We start from the raw sequence: 13,774 nt of genomic DNA, 5'->3' as shown, positions 1-13,774 counted from the left end.
AAAAATAAATTGGAATAGACAATTTCACCCACGTTTCAGTTCCTATTTTCCATGAGAATTTCAGAGTCAAGATCAGTTAGTAATTATTCAGGGATGCGTTTTATAAACATTTGCTTTAGTGATTAATGTACAACAATTCCCAACCATCTCTTTAGATTGTTAAGTAATGCACTTTACTTTCCATGTTTACTATCAGCTGGCATTTCAAACTCCACAAGGTGACTCTGTGATATTGGTGCATGGCCTCTGCCATGCAGAGTTTTGAAAAGGCCCACTCTACCCTGAGCTTCACTTGTGCTCCAGCTTATGCAATAAGCACTTGAAAAAATATTGCCAAAAAGATGCTTCTCCTGGTGTTTTGCTGTGTGGAAACCAAATACGAATTCATTCCCTGGCCTCTGTTGTCCCCAGTGCCACGGCTGCGTTACGTGCGGTGAGCAATAAAGGCTGCATTTAGGACAATGAAGGTTGTACTGTGCATGGGGAGGTGCCAAGTCTGCAGCACTTGGGGTGACCGGGCGTGTGTGGGGTGCTACTGACCTGGGGCGCCAGGGGCTCTGGGGAGAGCTGCACCAGCTGTCCTGGAAGGCATGGCATTCCTCTTCCTTCAGTGCAGCCATATGGTCTTCACACATTCAGGAGCACATGGATGGATCAGGTCAGTTCATTTACTTTTCTCTCTTAAAAGTCTGTTATTTCTTTTAAAATATTTTCAGTCATCTCATCCACATTGACTCTTTGGTGCTTAGGTGAAGATGAAAGGGATGAAACCTTATTCCTACCAATGCCAAAAATATAGATTGAGTAGGGAGGTGAAGTGAAATGGAGTTAATAGGCATTAGAAACTGTTTATCTGGTACTGTTCTACTATCCCTTTAAGATATGCTAATATGAACTGCTGTCAATACAACATCACTTAGTTGGTTTTCATCTGGACCTTAGAGCACAACAAAATTATTAGTACATAAATCTCTACTAATTTAGCCTAGATTATGATTCTTTCATCAACATGCACATATAAATTATATCATTAATCATAATGATTTCTTTCAGTATTCATATGTAGCTTCTTGGGAATCCCACTGTAATTCAGCATGAATTAATGTCCACTTATTGGAAAGCACTACCTACACTGATATTTCTAGGGGAAAAAACCAACAACTGTGATGCATCTTAAACTACAGCATGTAGTTTAAATGACCAGGGTGCCGGTAAACAACCACCAAAGGAATGTCGCCGCAGGTAAAGGAAAGTTGTCTTAAAAGCAGTTTGTTTCAAAGCTCATTAGGCCAGATGGCAGCCTGTCTTCTAGGAGCACGTAAAGCACTTCTGAGGGAATGGGGGGACTTCTTTCTCCTTCACCCTGCCCTGGGGAAGAGCAGTGTGAATATCCAGAGTGAGGGGAGAGCCGAAGCAGGGGGGCATTGCTAGACACTGGAGGAGGCAGTGCAAAACCATCTGCTGCACTTTTTTGACAGGGCAGGAGAAGTAATAACTCCATCAGTCTTAACAGGTGACGCTTTCTAATTGGCCTCAACAATAAATTTCGCTGAGAGAAGCAGCAGTATTCATCCACTTTTCTGCAGAGTGGATTTTAGCCATGACTTTCATGCTTTGAAGCAGCTGGCCCATAGATTAAACAGGTCAAAGACCTGTGGGTGAGATGCCCTCGCCTCAGTTTCCCCCACCTAAGAAATGCAGCTGCCTCCTTGAGAAGTGCTGTGCCCTTTCTAGAGGTGAAGTAGGATATTACTTAATCTAGCTATCAAATATATAAATGGAACATACATATATACATATGCATGCTTCATAAGTGAGACAGTGAGGGGGAAAAAAAGGAACTTCTGACTATAACGAAAGATTCATTAGGAAAAATGAACTAATCAGTGCTCTCCAAGGAGAAATTCATTCTGTTTAGGAGGCCGTACCCTCTGCTGCTGCACATACTTAATATAATTTATATTATTATTTAAATCACTGCGTAAATTTTAGATACTTTTAAAAATCAAGTTAATGGACCATACTTTACTGCTTAGCATCATTTATATCAAGAATTAGTGTCTGTGGAGATAATATACGCTAACACAGAGGAGAAAACACAAACAAGCAAATATCATAAAATTCATCTGTAGCATGGGCTTAAAATACAACTGCAGAAATGAGCCCTTGGAAGAGTTGTGTGTTGTGTGGTACAGCCTTTCCTTTGAGCTGTGTGCATGCCTGTGTGTACGTATAAGGTACTCTTGAACCACTTACCCCCACACAGTGGGCCCAGCCTTGCACCAACCTGTCATGGCAGAATATTTATTTTACTGGGAAATGTCTCCCTCTCCTCACTGGGGATGCAAAGGAAGACAAGAATCCAGCATGGCTTTCCCTTAGCCGTAAGAGGAAGTGGAGATGGCAAATTAAGGAATTCTTGGGGAGAACACAGGCACCTATAAAAACTGCTTAGGAGCTGAAGAGAAAGGCTGAGGCACTTTGAATAGACACAGTCTAGAAACAAAGAAAGATGGAAATAGAGAAAGATAATGGAAACCTGAAAGAGTGAGAGGATCCTGGCAGCTGAGAGAAATCCAGGGCCTTCTGCTGTGGGCTCATTAAAAGACAGAATATATTCCCTAAAATGTCTTACCTGTACCAGGCAATAAAACAGCTGTGCATCATTGCTTCCTTCAGGATAGCTGTGCTATATTTCATTGCTCTTTTTTTTAACAAGGAGCCCAGTTTCTCAAGCTTTGACATAAAGTCTTTCAGAGCCCTGGATCCCTGTCAATGTCATGCTGAAGCTCAAGTCACTGAAGTGATCCATCGTGCTGCCACAGGAGAGTGGTGCAGAGACGGGATGGCCAAGGAGATGCAGGAGGCACAGGGGGGGAGAGGGGCAGACCCTGGGAGATGGGCAGCACCTGTAGCAGCAAGTACGAGGGGAACACAGGTAGTGAAAAGGGCTGGTGTTAGCACTTCCTATTTCATAGAATCATAAAATAGTTTAGTTTAGAAAGAATCTTAAAGATCATCTTGTTCCAACCCCTTAGCCAGGGACAGGGACACTATCCACTTCTCTAACTTATGTTGCTCCTGGAAAATAGGAATCTAGGTAAAGAGAAAGTGATATAGTCCTTGGGGAGGGAAAAAAACCCCAGAGCTGAGTCCAGCAGGTGTGAGTGGGGGAATCTGGAAGGCAAAGGGTGAAGCAGGGACAGTATCTCTTGTGTTAATGGAGAAAGAGTCACTTATCCCATCAGTGAAGCATCTCGTTCTGTGGGGAGGGTGGATTCTTCAGATTTGAGCATTACTTTCTGATTAACTAATTATTTACAATTTCATTAAATATGGTCTTCCAGTACAAAAACAGTTTGGAGCTGAGAGAGCTTTGCTTTTGCACCTCATAACTCAGGCCTTAATTCATCCATATTTCATATTCATTCACAGTCTGCTTTCTTCCTGCCTGACTTGTAAACTTTCTACTCAGTAAAAGCTGTGAGGTTTATCCATCTAGTAAATGAAGCTTGAGCCATAAAGTCTTTGTTGTAGCCACAGTGCAAAGACAGACAAAAGAGTAAAAGCTTTTATTAACAGAGATGAACTTAGGCCTCTGACATCTTACAGCAGGCCCTGACAAAGTAGATGTAGTCAAAATCTAATTTTTAAAACAGAGAGCAAAATTCATAGGCTGCACATCGTCACATCCTCTTTGCACTGGCTAGAATTATGTTCTGCCAAGGGGACAGTGAGAGAAGCTGTTTACCAGTGTGATGATTTATTCCTATTTACGGTTGGTTTCTTTGGGAAGTGCAAGTAATTTTTTACAAAGATGTGTTTTAACTGCAGTTTGGAACCCAAAAAGCCTCTTAATTCTTGAATGTGATTTTGAACAGGTTTTTATCTTTCAAAAAAACTCCTAACAATTTTGTTTTGGTCAGCTCATTACAGATAACAGTAATTGTTTTAACAAGTGCTGTACCTAAATGATGAGTTACTGCCCCAGTGAATGCCTGCATTGCTGGGTCACTTGGAGGTTTTGTAGGAGTATTTTCATTGCCCATACATAAATAGTTTTCCTTCCTGATGAATTCACAAGCTGCTGCCGCGGAGTCTCCCTGTGTATCATCTGTGTATTACCCGGTGTCTGAAGCTAAGTGGGTAGCTCACAGCAACGTATTTCATCCATGTCCTTTGGTTTCAGATGCAGCGCCCACTTCCAGCTGTCCGGGAGCACCTCCATTACCCAGCCTTGCGGTAGAGCAAATAACATTCTGGCCTCAGTCTTCCAGCAGTAGATTAGTGACAGCAGTAGGCAGACAACTTTTGTCCCCGGGGAATATTAGAAATCTAGAGCTAGAAATAGATGGATTAACTGAAATGCAACCCAACCTCTGATCTACATTATTGTCTCTCTTCTTTATCTCACAGGGGAAGCAGAGATAAAGAGTGATAGACACTGATAATGATGGAAGTCCGTGATAATACACCGAAGTGATAAACTTCTTTGTGGCCCTCATTGTGCCCAGTTGTCTTCAGCTGGTTATGAGCTCTAGCCTCAAGCTATTTACACCATGATCAGGCTAGTAATTAGCAAAATGTTTAATATAATATAGAAGCAATTAGGAGGTGATAACACGCAATTAAGATGTGTTTTCAGATTAAAGATTTTATAGTGCTCTCTTTCTTGGAAAGATAAAGTGCCTATCTCAAAATGTCAAACTGCAGTGATTTAATCTGAGTTATTTTCAATTAATATGCATGTATTCTTGCGATGTGTTCACCGTTGTTATTGACATTGATAAATTAAGCTCATCCCAGCAGAATTTATCCTTGAGTCGCTCTATATTTCCTGAATGTCAGTTCTTTATCCGTATTTTTTTTATGCCTACAAGCTGTGCACGATCTAACTCTAAGTCCCTTGATTCATCCCTGGGATTACAGTAATGTGTCAGTCTGAGTGGAACAATAATCTGAAAGGGCATTGTTATAAATAGTGTGTTAGAATATAATTGTTTGTCATGTCGTTTCTCCCCTTTAAATCCCTCTGAGTCCTGTTTAAGTAATTTAGACAGCTAGAATGACAAGAGTCTTGAGACTTCACTTATAGAGTTGTCCAACCAGTCTTCAGCCTACCCAGTCTTTTGAGACCATCTCATCTGCAAAGTAGAAAGTGCAAAGAACAGATGAGTTCCGACTACATTGTGGATTTGCTATGAGATTTTGCTCAGGCCATTTATAGAAAAATATAAATGCTACTGATACCAATTTTGCCCTGCTTTGTTAATGAAAATGCTTAGACAATAGACATTAGGGTGTTTCCTATCATCAATTAAGAATTTAAAATCCTAAGGATGCTTTTTGATGAAGTTCCTAATTATAAAAAAAACCCAAACATGACACAGGAAAGACAGAAAGATTTTTTATTATTGTTTTCAATGGTGCCAGCTTTTAAGCAAAAGTAGTAATACTTCCAAGGAAAAAAATTTCTAGAAATGAGTGTCCTATTAGGTCATCCTGTCCAGTTCCTGGATCATGCAGTATTATTCTTTGTGATGCATTTTTGTGCTGTTTGGTTGTCTCTAGATTTTTCAGACGTGCAATGAAGCACCCAAACATCAGAGGATCTGCACACAGCATGTATCAGAAAGGTTTATCTCAATTTAACAAGTATTTCCTCTCCTGTTTTCGTAAATATTTTCCCAGTAGCTAATGCCCACAGTTATCAAATATTTGAGTTTATGTCTCTTCTTTTGCTCTTTCTAGGACCCACTTAATGGTATTTTTTTCAGATGTAGCTGCAAAAAGGCAAGTTAGCTGACAGTTATTGCTAAGCAATGAAATTTTTATTTGGCTTTGTGTCATGCAACAGTGATTAAACTCTTTTGAGACCATGGATTTAGCAAAGTAAGATGATATAACTCATCACAGCTTAAACTGACTGGCCAGTTGCTGTTATCATTTAGTGAGCTAACCCAGTTCTTCACAGGGCTGCATGAACATGTTAAAATGCTGCTGTTTGATAATCCCTGAGTCACTGTTGGTCAAACCAGGCATATTTGATTCTTGCCTATAAATAAGCACTTGCAATATTCTTCATTAATTCTGCAGGCCAACTTCCAGCCTCTCAGTCTCTCAGTGTCTCTCAGGTAAGTCACAGGGGACGTAGAACAAAATGCAGCTCTTGAATGTTATCTGTGAATACCTGGGTGTCATGTCCTTCAGCTCAGGTTCACAGAATTTTTAAAAGACAAGCAAAAAAAAAAAAAAAGCCAACACGATTGAAGGGAGCTGGCAAAAAGCTGTAGAAGTGTCATCTGGCACCACTGTTCATTATACAGAAAAATATATTGACTTTTACATATACAAATGATCTGAGATAAAACTGTGAAGACTTGAAAAAAAGGCTTTCTAGTGCCAAAAGGAAAAAGGAAAAAAAAGTATTAAGAACCTCTGCTGAATTTTTTTGGTGAGTAGGTAAACAACTGTACCTGAGTCAGAGGGGGCAAGGTTAGCTTTTCTCAGCTGATTTACCTTATCAGTACCAAGGACAGATGAAAAGCAGTGACAATGCAGCTGGCAAGTCCTAACAGCCTGTTTTGTCTTGGATCAGCACCAGAGGTATTACCAGTTATGTCCTGTCTACACAGAATGTTTTGAACCAAAAAGAATTATGATATTTCTTTCTCCTGGTCCATGGGGTAATTCTGTGGGAGTAGCTTTGCTCAGGGGACCATGGCTGGAACTTGCTGGATGCATCATCCAGAAGGGATGCAGCAGTGGGTGTGAGGTAGAGTCTGCAACACCAGGACAGGTATCCCAGCCTGTGCCAGCTGCTGCTTCAGCCAGCCTGATCCTGCAGTGGGCCACCTGGACTCCAGCATGTGAGATTTTGGGGGAGATTTCTTGCTAGTGAGCCAAACAATGCATGGAGATCAGTGGAGCAGCCAAGGTCACTTTCTCAAAGATCACCCCATTGTGTTCATCCTGAAGCTCAGGAAAGCCTCTGGTTTTCCAAGTTCCCTCCCTAAACAAGTAGTGCAGTAGTCCAGAGAAGTTAACAGAGGGAGATAGTAAATATGATTGGAAAAGTACAGAATCAGAATAAAAATTTCTAATGTTGACCATATAAGAATAATACATAAGCAAACATAGCAGCCACAGAAATTTGTTAATTACATGGTGATATGAACTGGAAGAGGTATTTCTATGTTGGGTTTGCCTTCAGCTACAATTATAAGACCATTTGTACAGTATATTTTTGTTCAATATTTTTCTTTACAGGAACTCTATCAATGCCATATACAAAGCTTACTGAATTATGCCACTTACATATTTAATGACAAGTAATCTTTCCAGGAACTATTATGGATCTAAATGTGGTTATAGTAAGGCTATTCAATAGCTACTTTAACTTATACAAATATCCATTTTGCAAACTTGCAGACTTAATTATAATGTAGCCTAGCTATGTATCAGTTTTAGTCGTGCTTCTAACAAGTTCTTTTACTTTTTACTAAAAACTATGTGCATTACAAAATAGTCTCAAATTGTTTTTGCGGTCCTTATATTATCCCCTCACAGATGAGACAGTGGCCTTTAAAATAATGTTGCAAAATGTGCAGGGAGTTGTGATTGCTGTTTCTCTGGATTAATTTCTACATCAGAGATTACTACAGGGATTGCTAGATTTCTATGTTATTCTGAATTCAGAATCAGGCCCAATATTCCATGCAAATTATCTTTCCTATGTGATGTAACAGGAAAGGGAAGAATTTTCACTAGATCAACAGTGTCAGCCAGTAAAAGAAAAGGTACTGTTCTTTTTTCTTGTGTTTGTTTCTCTGCTTTCACATTTGTGTAACACACATTTAAGAAAAAAGAGGAAAACAGATTTTAGTGGTGCTACCTTTGAACCTTAGAGTTGCTTTCCAACACTTATTGCAGTACTAACAAGCCACAGGTGTACACTACAGGAGCGGGTGAAAATGTAATTGAGGGGTATGATGACAGTTAATTGTCCATAATGTATTTATCCCAAGATGCACTTATGCATCTGTTATATATTTAGGTATTTGTTCCTAGTAGCTTTGGTGATACTTAAGCAGAGGGGCATCTATATCTAAAAGACAATAAAAAAGGAAAATGCTGTCAAGGGGCTCTAAAGTGGCAAGACAAAGAAAGTTCGTCTCTTTTTCAGTGTCTCTGAAATGAATAGATCTATTTATTTCAATGGGATTTTTTTTCCATATATCCTATATTAGGGTTTGACTCCTGTTTCTGGGTGTACTACAGAACTGAATTACTTGATTACCTGCAGGCATTTTAGTAGTGGTGTATTTTGATATTTGCCTTTCTAATGTAGTTTCTTCTCTGTTTCAGCTTATTGTTGTTATAAAACAGCTTTGCACAATAGACTAAAGTAGTGTCTATTCACCCATTGACACATAGAGGATTTATGTGTGGGAGTAACCCACAAACTTCCCCTCCTCTTTATTGCCTCCCTCCATGCATGCCTTGAGAATAGATGTGATAATTAGTCATCTACTTTTATCTATATTTGTATGCCATCCAGACATGTAAGATGAGAACAAGAAGTCACTGTATTGAAGCGGTGTCCTGAATTCAAAATACAGTGATACAGTTTGGATGACTTTAGAAGATTATACATTTTTGGGGCCTACTTTTCCTTTCTGTGAAGTCAACAGCAAAACTCTCACAAGGGTCAGCAGTGAGAGGAACGGAGACACAAAAATGAAGTTATTCTTTTGGGGATTGTTCAGCAGGAGTCAAACTGCTGAAATCAAACCACATATCTTTAAAATTCAGTGTAGATTGGACTAATAAAAAAATCATTTTAGGGCAGTGGTTAGTATCAGGAAGACACTCAGTGAGTAGCAGATGCTCACAAAGATTATGATGTAAATGGGGACGCTGTACAAGGGGGCAGCTTGTCCCACATCAGGCAGTGGGAGCACGGAGATCCCAACCCAGCTCTGCAGCACACTGTATTATTTGGAAAGTTAACTTTCCAAGCAGTCTGTCTTTCTTGCCATGAAACTGGCCCTGCATTTGTATTTGTTTGCACAGGCTCCCATCAAGTTTAACAGTATTTTGTGGGGGGGACAGTAGTCCCACTTCATATGAGATCAGGGCCTATATAACCACATTATCTTAAAAGACCAGAGCTCAGTTCATATCAGAAGCTGTTTGCTCATTTGAAACTGGCTAAACATTAGCATCTTAGAAATATTATCTGAAGTTGCTGAACACTTATATTAACCTGCTGCATGCTTGGAGTGCTCTGATAAAATGCAGTTGCTGTGGTAATTGTTATATTACGTTCAGAAAAGTGCCAAGAATATAATTGCTTGCAAAATGACTGTGCAGTTCAGCTCTAATCTACATGGCAAAATTGTTTACTAAAATAAAAATAAAATACCAAGTCTTTGCATAAACAAGTATATTCAGAAGTATACTCTTTATTAAACTTTTAACACCAAAATTATGCTCATAGTTTTTTAACCAGATGCTACTTGTAACATTTCCTGTTTGTTAAAAACAAAACCAAAAAGCATATAGCGCCCAAGAAAACCCAACAGAAAACAAAACCCCCAAAACACAACAAACCCAAACCACCAGAGGATGATTTCCTTAAGAATGTTCTCTCAGGTATGTCCAGAATATTAATTAGGCCCATCTATTTCTGTCGGATAATAACAATGTCCAAGAACTGAATAGAATCTGTGACCTGTGAAAGGGCCATTCATATGCTTTAGTCTGCCTTAGCGCATTCCTTAACAAGTGAACATAGACCTTTTTCATAGTCATCCTAAATGTTTCAACTGTGTGTTTCATGGTTTGGTTCTTGTGTCTCCAAAACACATAGCTTTTTTTTTCTCTCCCTCTTTCTTTCTTTTCTTTTCTGTCTCTTTACTCTCTCTCACTTTTTTTTTTTTCCAGTCTAGTGGGAAGTATTCCATGCTCTCCTCATTTAAATGCTTATGCCTTTATGGTTATTTTTACTGCCATACCTATGGGGCTTCTTACTTTATTGCCTGTAGCTGAAGGATATTTTAAAGGAATTAAATTTATTCAGTTTAAATCTTCAGGGGGATACAACAATATCTTAAACAATTAGCAATAATTAAAAAGCATCTATTCGAACTGTGCAAAAAGCAAATAGATTTTATTTAAATACAGTAGTCAGGACTAAAGGTTTTTTTCATTAAAACCAGGAAGGGTCTCACCTCCTCCCAAACCTTCTTTATTTTAGGCAACTTTTCAGCAGTTACTGTTTTTTAAGTATTTTGTCATCTGTTGGTTCAGAGCATTTCCCAGAGCGTTTGCATTAGGCATTACCAAAGACTCCACAGGGTTCTGCCTAAGCTGAGGGTAGAAGTTGAGTTGCTTTGGAACCTTAAGAGCCTGTTCTGTTTAACGTGGCTCTTTCTATGTTCTCACTGGCTGTACACATTTATCTGCAGAACAGTAGTCTAATAGAAACCAGATCAAATATATGTAATTGCTGTGTATACCAGTAACTATAATGCTTACAATAAATAGCAAAATGACATTAGAAATATTTTACAAAGAAGACTCTGGTCAGTGTGTGATTGTTGGATTTGGCTGGATTTGCTGTAGTGACTCTCCTTTGACACAGTGATATGAGTGGGCAGAACAATACTCACGAGTGGTGTGAGTGCCAGAAGCAGTTTCTGCTGTGACTGGTCACCAGACATGGTGGAAGTACCTTCAGATGGGACTCCAGAAGCTACCTGTGGTTAGATCTCAGTCAGAGCTCCTTCCCAAGGCAGTCCCAGGCCTTTCTGCTTGGCCATAATGCATGCTTAGGAATGTAAAGTCAAACCTGGGACATTTTAATTTGTACTGCTATGGTCAAATTAGGGTGTTCGTGCCATCCCTTGCTTGTGTCTGCTCTTCTCCCTCACTCTCTGTTCAAAACTATGCTCACAATTTTCTTGAGGATTATAGCACAAAAAAAGCTATTGGGGTACAGTGTCACTTAAGTACTTTTGGTAGCAGTTCTGAGTCAAAGATGCTTGTCCCTACCTGATCACTCTTGGTCTCATAGCACAGCTCATTGATCAGAAAAGAAAGGTGTGCTGGCACATGATGGAGGCCAGGGCCTGGCAGCCAGGGAAAAGGAGCATCTCATAGGGCTGAGGCTGAGCAGTAACTGCTTGTGCCAGTGGAGAATAACATCTGCAGAACTACACTTTTCCTGGGTTGTAATCAAAACAACAGATTCAAAAGAATCTGTTCAAAAGTTCAAAAGTTTTGTTTGCATAGATTGTCAAGGTGCTTAAAAACATGTGGATTCAGGTCACTTTTTTTTAATTATTTTTTTTAATTAGCCAATTAACTAATGTGGTTTGGGGTTTTGTTTCAGCTCAGAGTCTGAGGATATATTCGTAAGAAGATGAAAGGGAAGGGATGGATTCTAGACAGTTTGTTGTAAGTGCCAAAGAAAGTGACAGCTATCTACATGAGCAAAATTTCTAACAGTGCCTCACATCCACTGGAAAATGCTTAAGAGTCCACAAATAGAAAAAGGTTAAAAACTACTGACCTAAATAATTGGTTCAATTTTCAAGACTGCTGAGCATCCAACTGTTCTCATTGATTATAAACAGATGATGATAACGAATAACAGCTACCATAGTTGATGAAAGGCATCTTTTCTGGGAAACTTGTCCACAGATGCTTAGAAAAAGGATACATCTAATACAAGTCTTTGATAAGGAGGAACATTTCTCTCTTGGTTGTCTATTTTGTATGCATAGCGTACATAAATATTTTTGCTTTCACACTAGCTTACATTTCTTAGAACTTGGTTTAGAATTGAACTGTAGCTGATAAGAGGAAGCATAAGACAAGATCTTATTTTCATGTGTGGATGGTAGGCTGCCTCATGCTTCAATCCTGAAACTGCTTCCATATTTATTGTATTGCTTGACCACCTTTTTAAAACTTAGTAAATTCAACATCCTATAATACAGAGGAGTTAGAAAAATGTGTAAGTAATGTGTTACATTTTATACCAGCTTTAGGTCTTTTCTTGGTTTCTGCATCCAACAGATTTTGTGGTTTGATTCCATATTGTTGTGGTAAATACAGAAGAGCTGTGTTGTTTACTGGGAGGAAAATTGTACCAAGTGTTACCAGGAGAAAATTGATGCTTGCACTTTAAAATTCTGAACACTCTCCTTAAAGTTTTTCTTTTTGATGTTGTGATTCATATACTTCAGATCTCTTGGGTTTTAGAGCTTTGTTTTAATTAATCTTTTGAAAGTTCTTGCAAGATTGATGTGGGCAGTGATTTTTGTCAGTCTTGTTTTGCAATACTAACGCTTGTGGCTGAGAAGGACCTAAGCTGAAAATGTGTGATGTTCTTTGGTCTAGGAGGATTGGGTTAGAGAACATCTAGGCAGACTTGAGATCCAAAAGCCCACAGGCCCTGACAGGCTGTATCCATGCATAGCAAGGCCACTTACGATCATCTTTGAAAGGTTATGGTGATCAGAAGAGGTGCCTGAGGACTGGAAGAAAGCAAATGTCAACCTGGAGTTCAAAGGGGCAAGAAGGAGGACCCAGGGAACTACTGGCCAGTCACCTTCACATCAATTTCTGGAAAGTTTATGGAGTGTCTCATTCTGGAGGCCATCTCTATCCACATGGATGACAAGAAGGTGATGGGGGGTAGTCAGCATGGATTCACTAAAGGTAAATCATGCTTGTGCAACTTCATTGCCTTCTACAATAGAACAATTTCCTGGATGGGTGAGGTGAGAGTAGAGGATATTTTCTACCTTGAATTCAGCAGGGCTTTAGACACTGTCTCTCACAGTGTCATTGTAGGCAAACTCAATGGAATTGGGGACAGGATGAGTGGACAGTGAGGTGGATTGAGACTTGGCTGAATGGCAGATCCCAGAGGATTTTAATCACTGCCACAGGGTCTAGTTGGATGCCTGTCAATAGTGGTGTCCCCCAAGGTTCAATAATGGGCCCAGTACTGTTTACCTTTTCCATCAATGACTTGGATGAAGGGCCAGATGCCTCCTCGGCAAGTCTGCTGATGACACAAACCTGGGAGGAGTGGCCAATACCCCAAAGGGCTGTGTAGCCCTTCAGAGAGAGCTTGAGAGGCTGGAGAGATGGGCAGAGAGGAAGCATCTGAAACTGAACAAAGGCAAATGCAGGGTCCTGCACATGGAGAATAATAATCCCAAGCACTAGGACAGTGCTGGGTCCTTGCGTCCAGCAAGCGAATCAAGCCATGCAAGGGGTGAATGCAGTGATAGCTGTGCTAGTACTGAATTGGCTCTCCTCACATACTGCTCCTTTTAGTGACACCCAAATGCACTTAAAATTATCAGTTTCACGTTGTTACTTAAGAGTTAAAGAGAAGTTGTTTAATAAATACTTAAGATCATCTCTCCATTCAGAAGATGAAGCCAGAAAGCCAAATTCAGGGAATCCTGGGGGCTGTAGAAACAGGAAGGCTGCTGAGAACACACACATGCAAATGGCAAATTTGATTACAACGATGGGCTGTCTGCTTTGCAGCTCCTGGAAGCCCACCCTCAGCCATAAAAATGCAAAAATAGTGCAACAGGCAATGTGGCAGAACAGGGCTCTCTGTATTCATTCACAATTAGGTGTTCTATTCTGTTGTCACCAGATGCTGCCACGCACATTACACAACAGAAATGGGATTAGCAGGAATAACAAAAACCTGTCAAAGCACAAAACCATGGCCTAG

The sequence above is a fragment of the Corvus kubaryi genome, unplaced genomic scaffold (genome assembly GCF_017639235.1).
Source record: "Corvus kubaryi isolate FWS band 111438036 unplaced genomic scaffold, C.kubaryi_AGA036_p1.0 37397, whole genome shotgun sequence".
Lineage (NCBI taxonomy): Eukaryota > Metazoa > Chordata > Aves > Passeriformes > Corvidae > Corvus > Corvus kubaryi.
The sequence above is the reverse complement of the archived record's forward strand: the minus strand, read 5'-3'. Positions refer to the sequence as shown.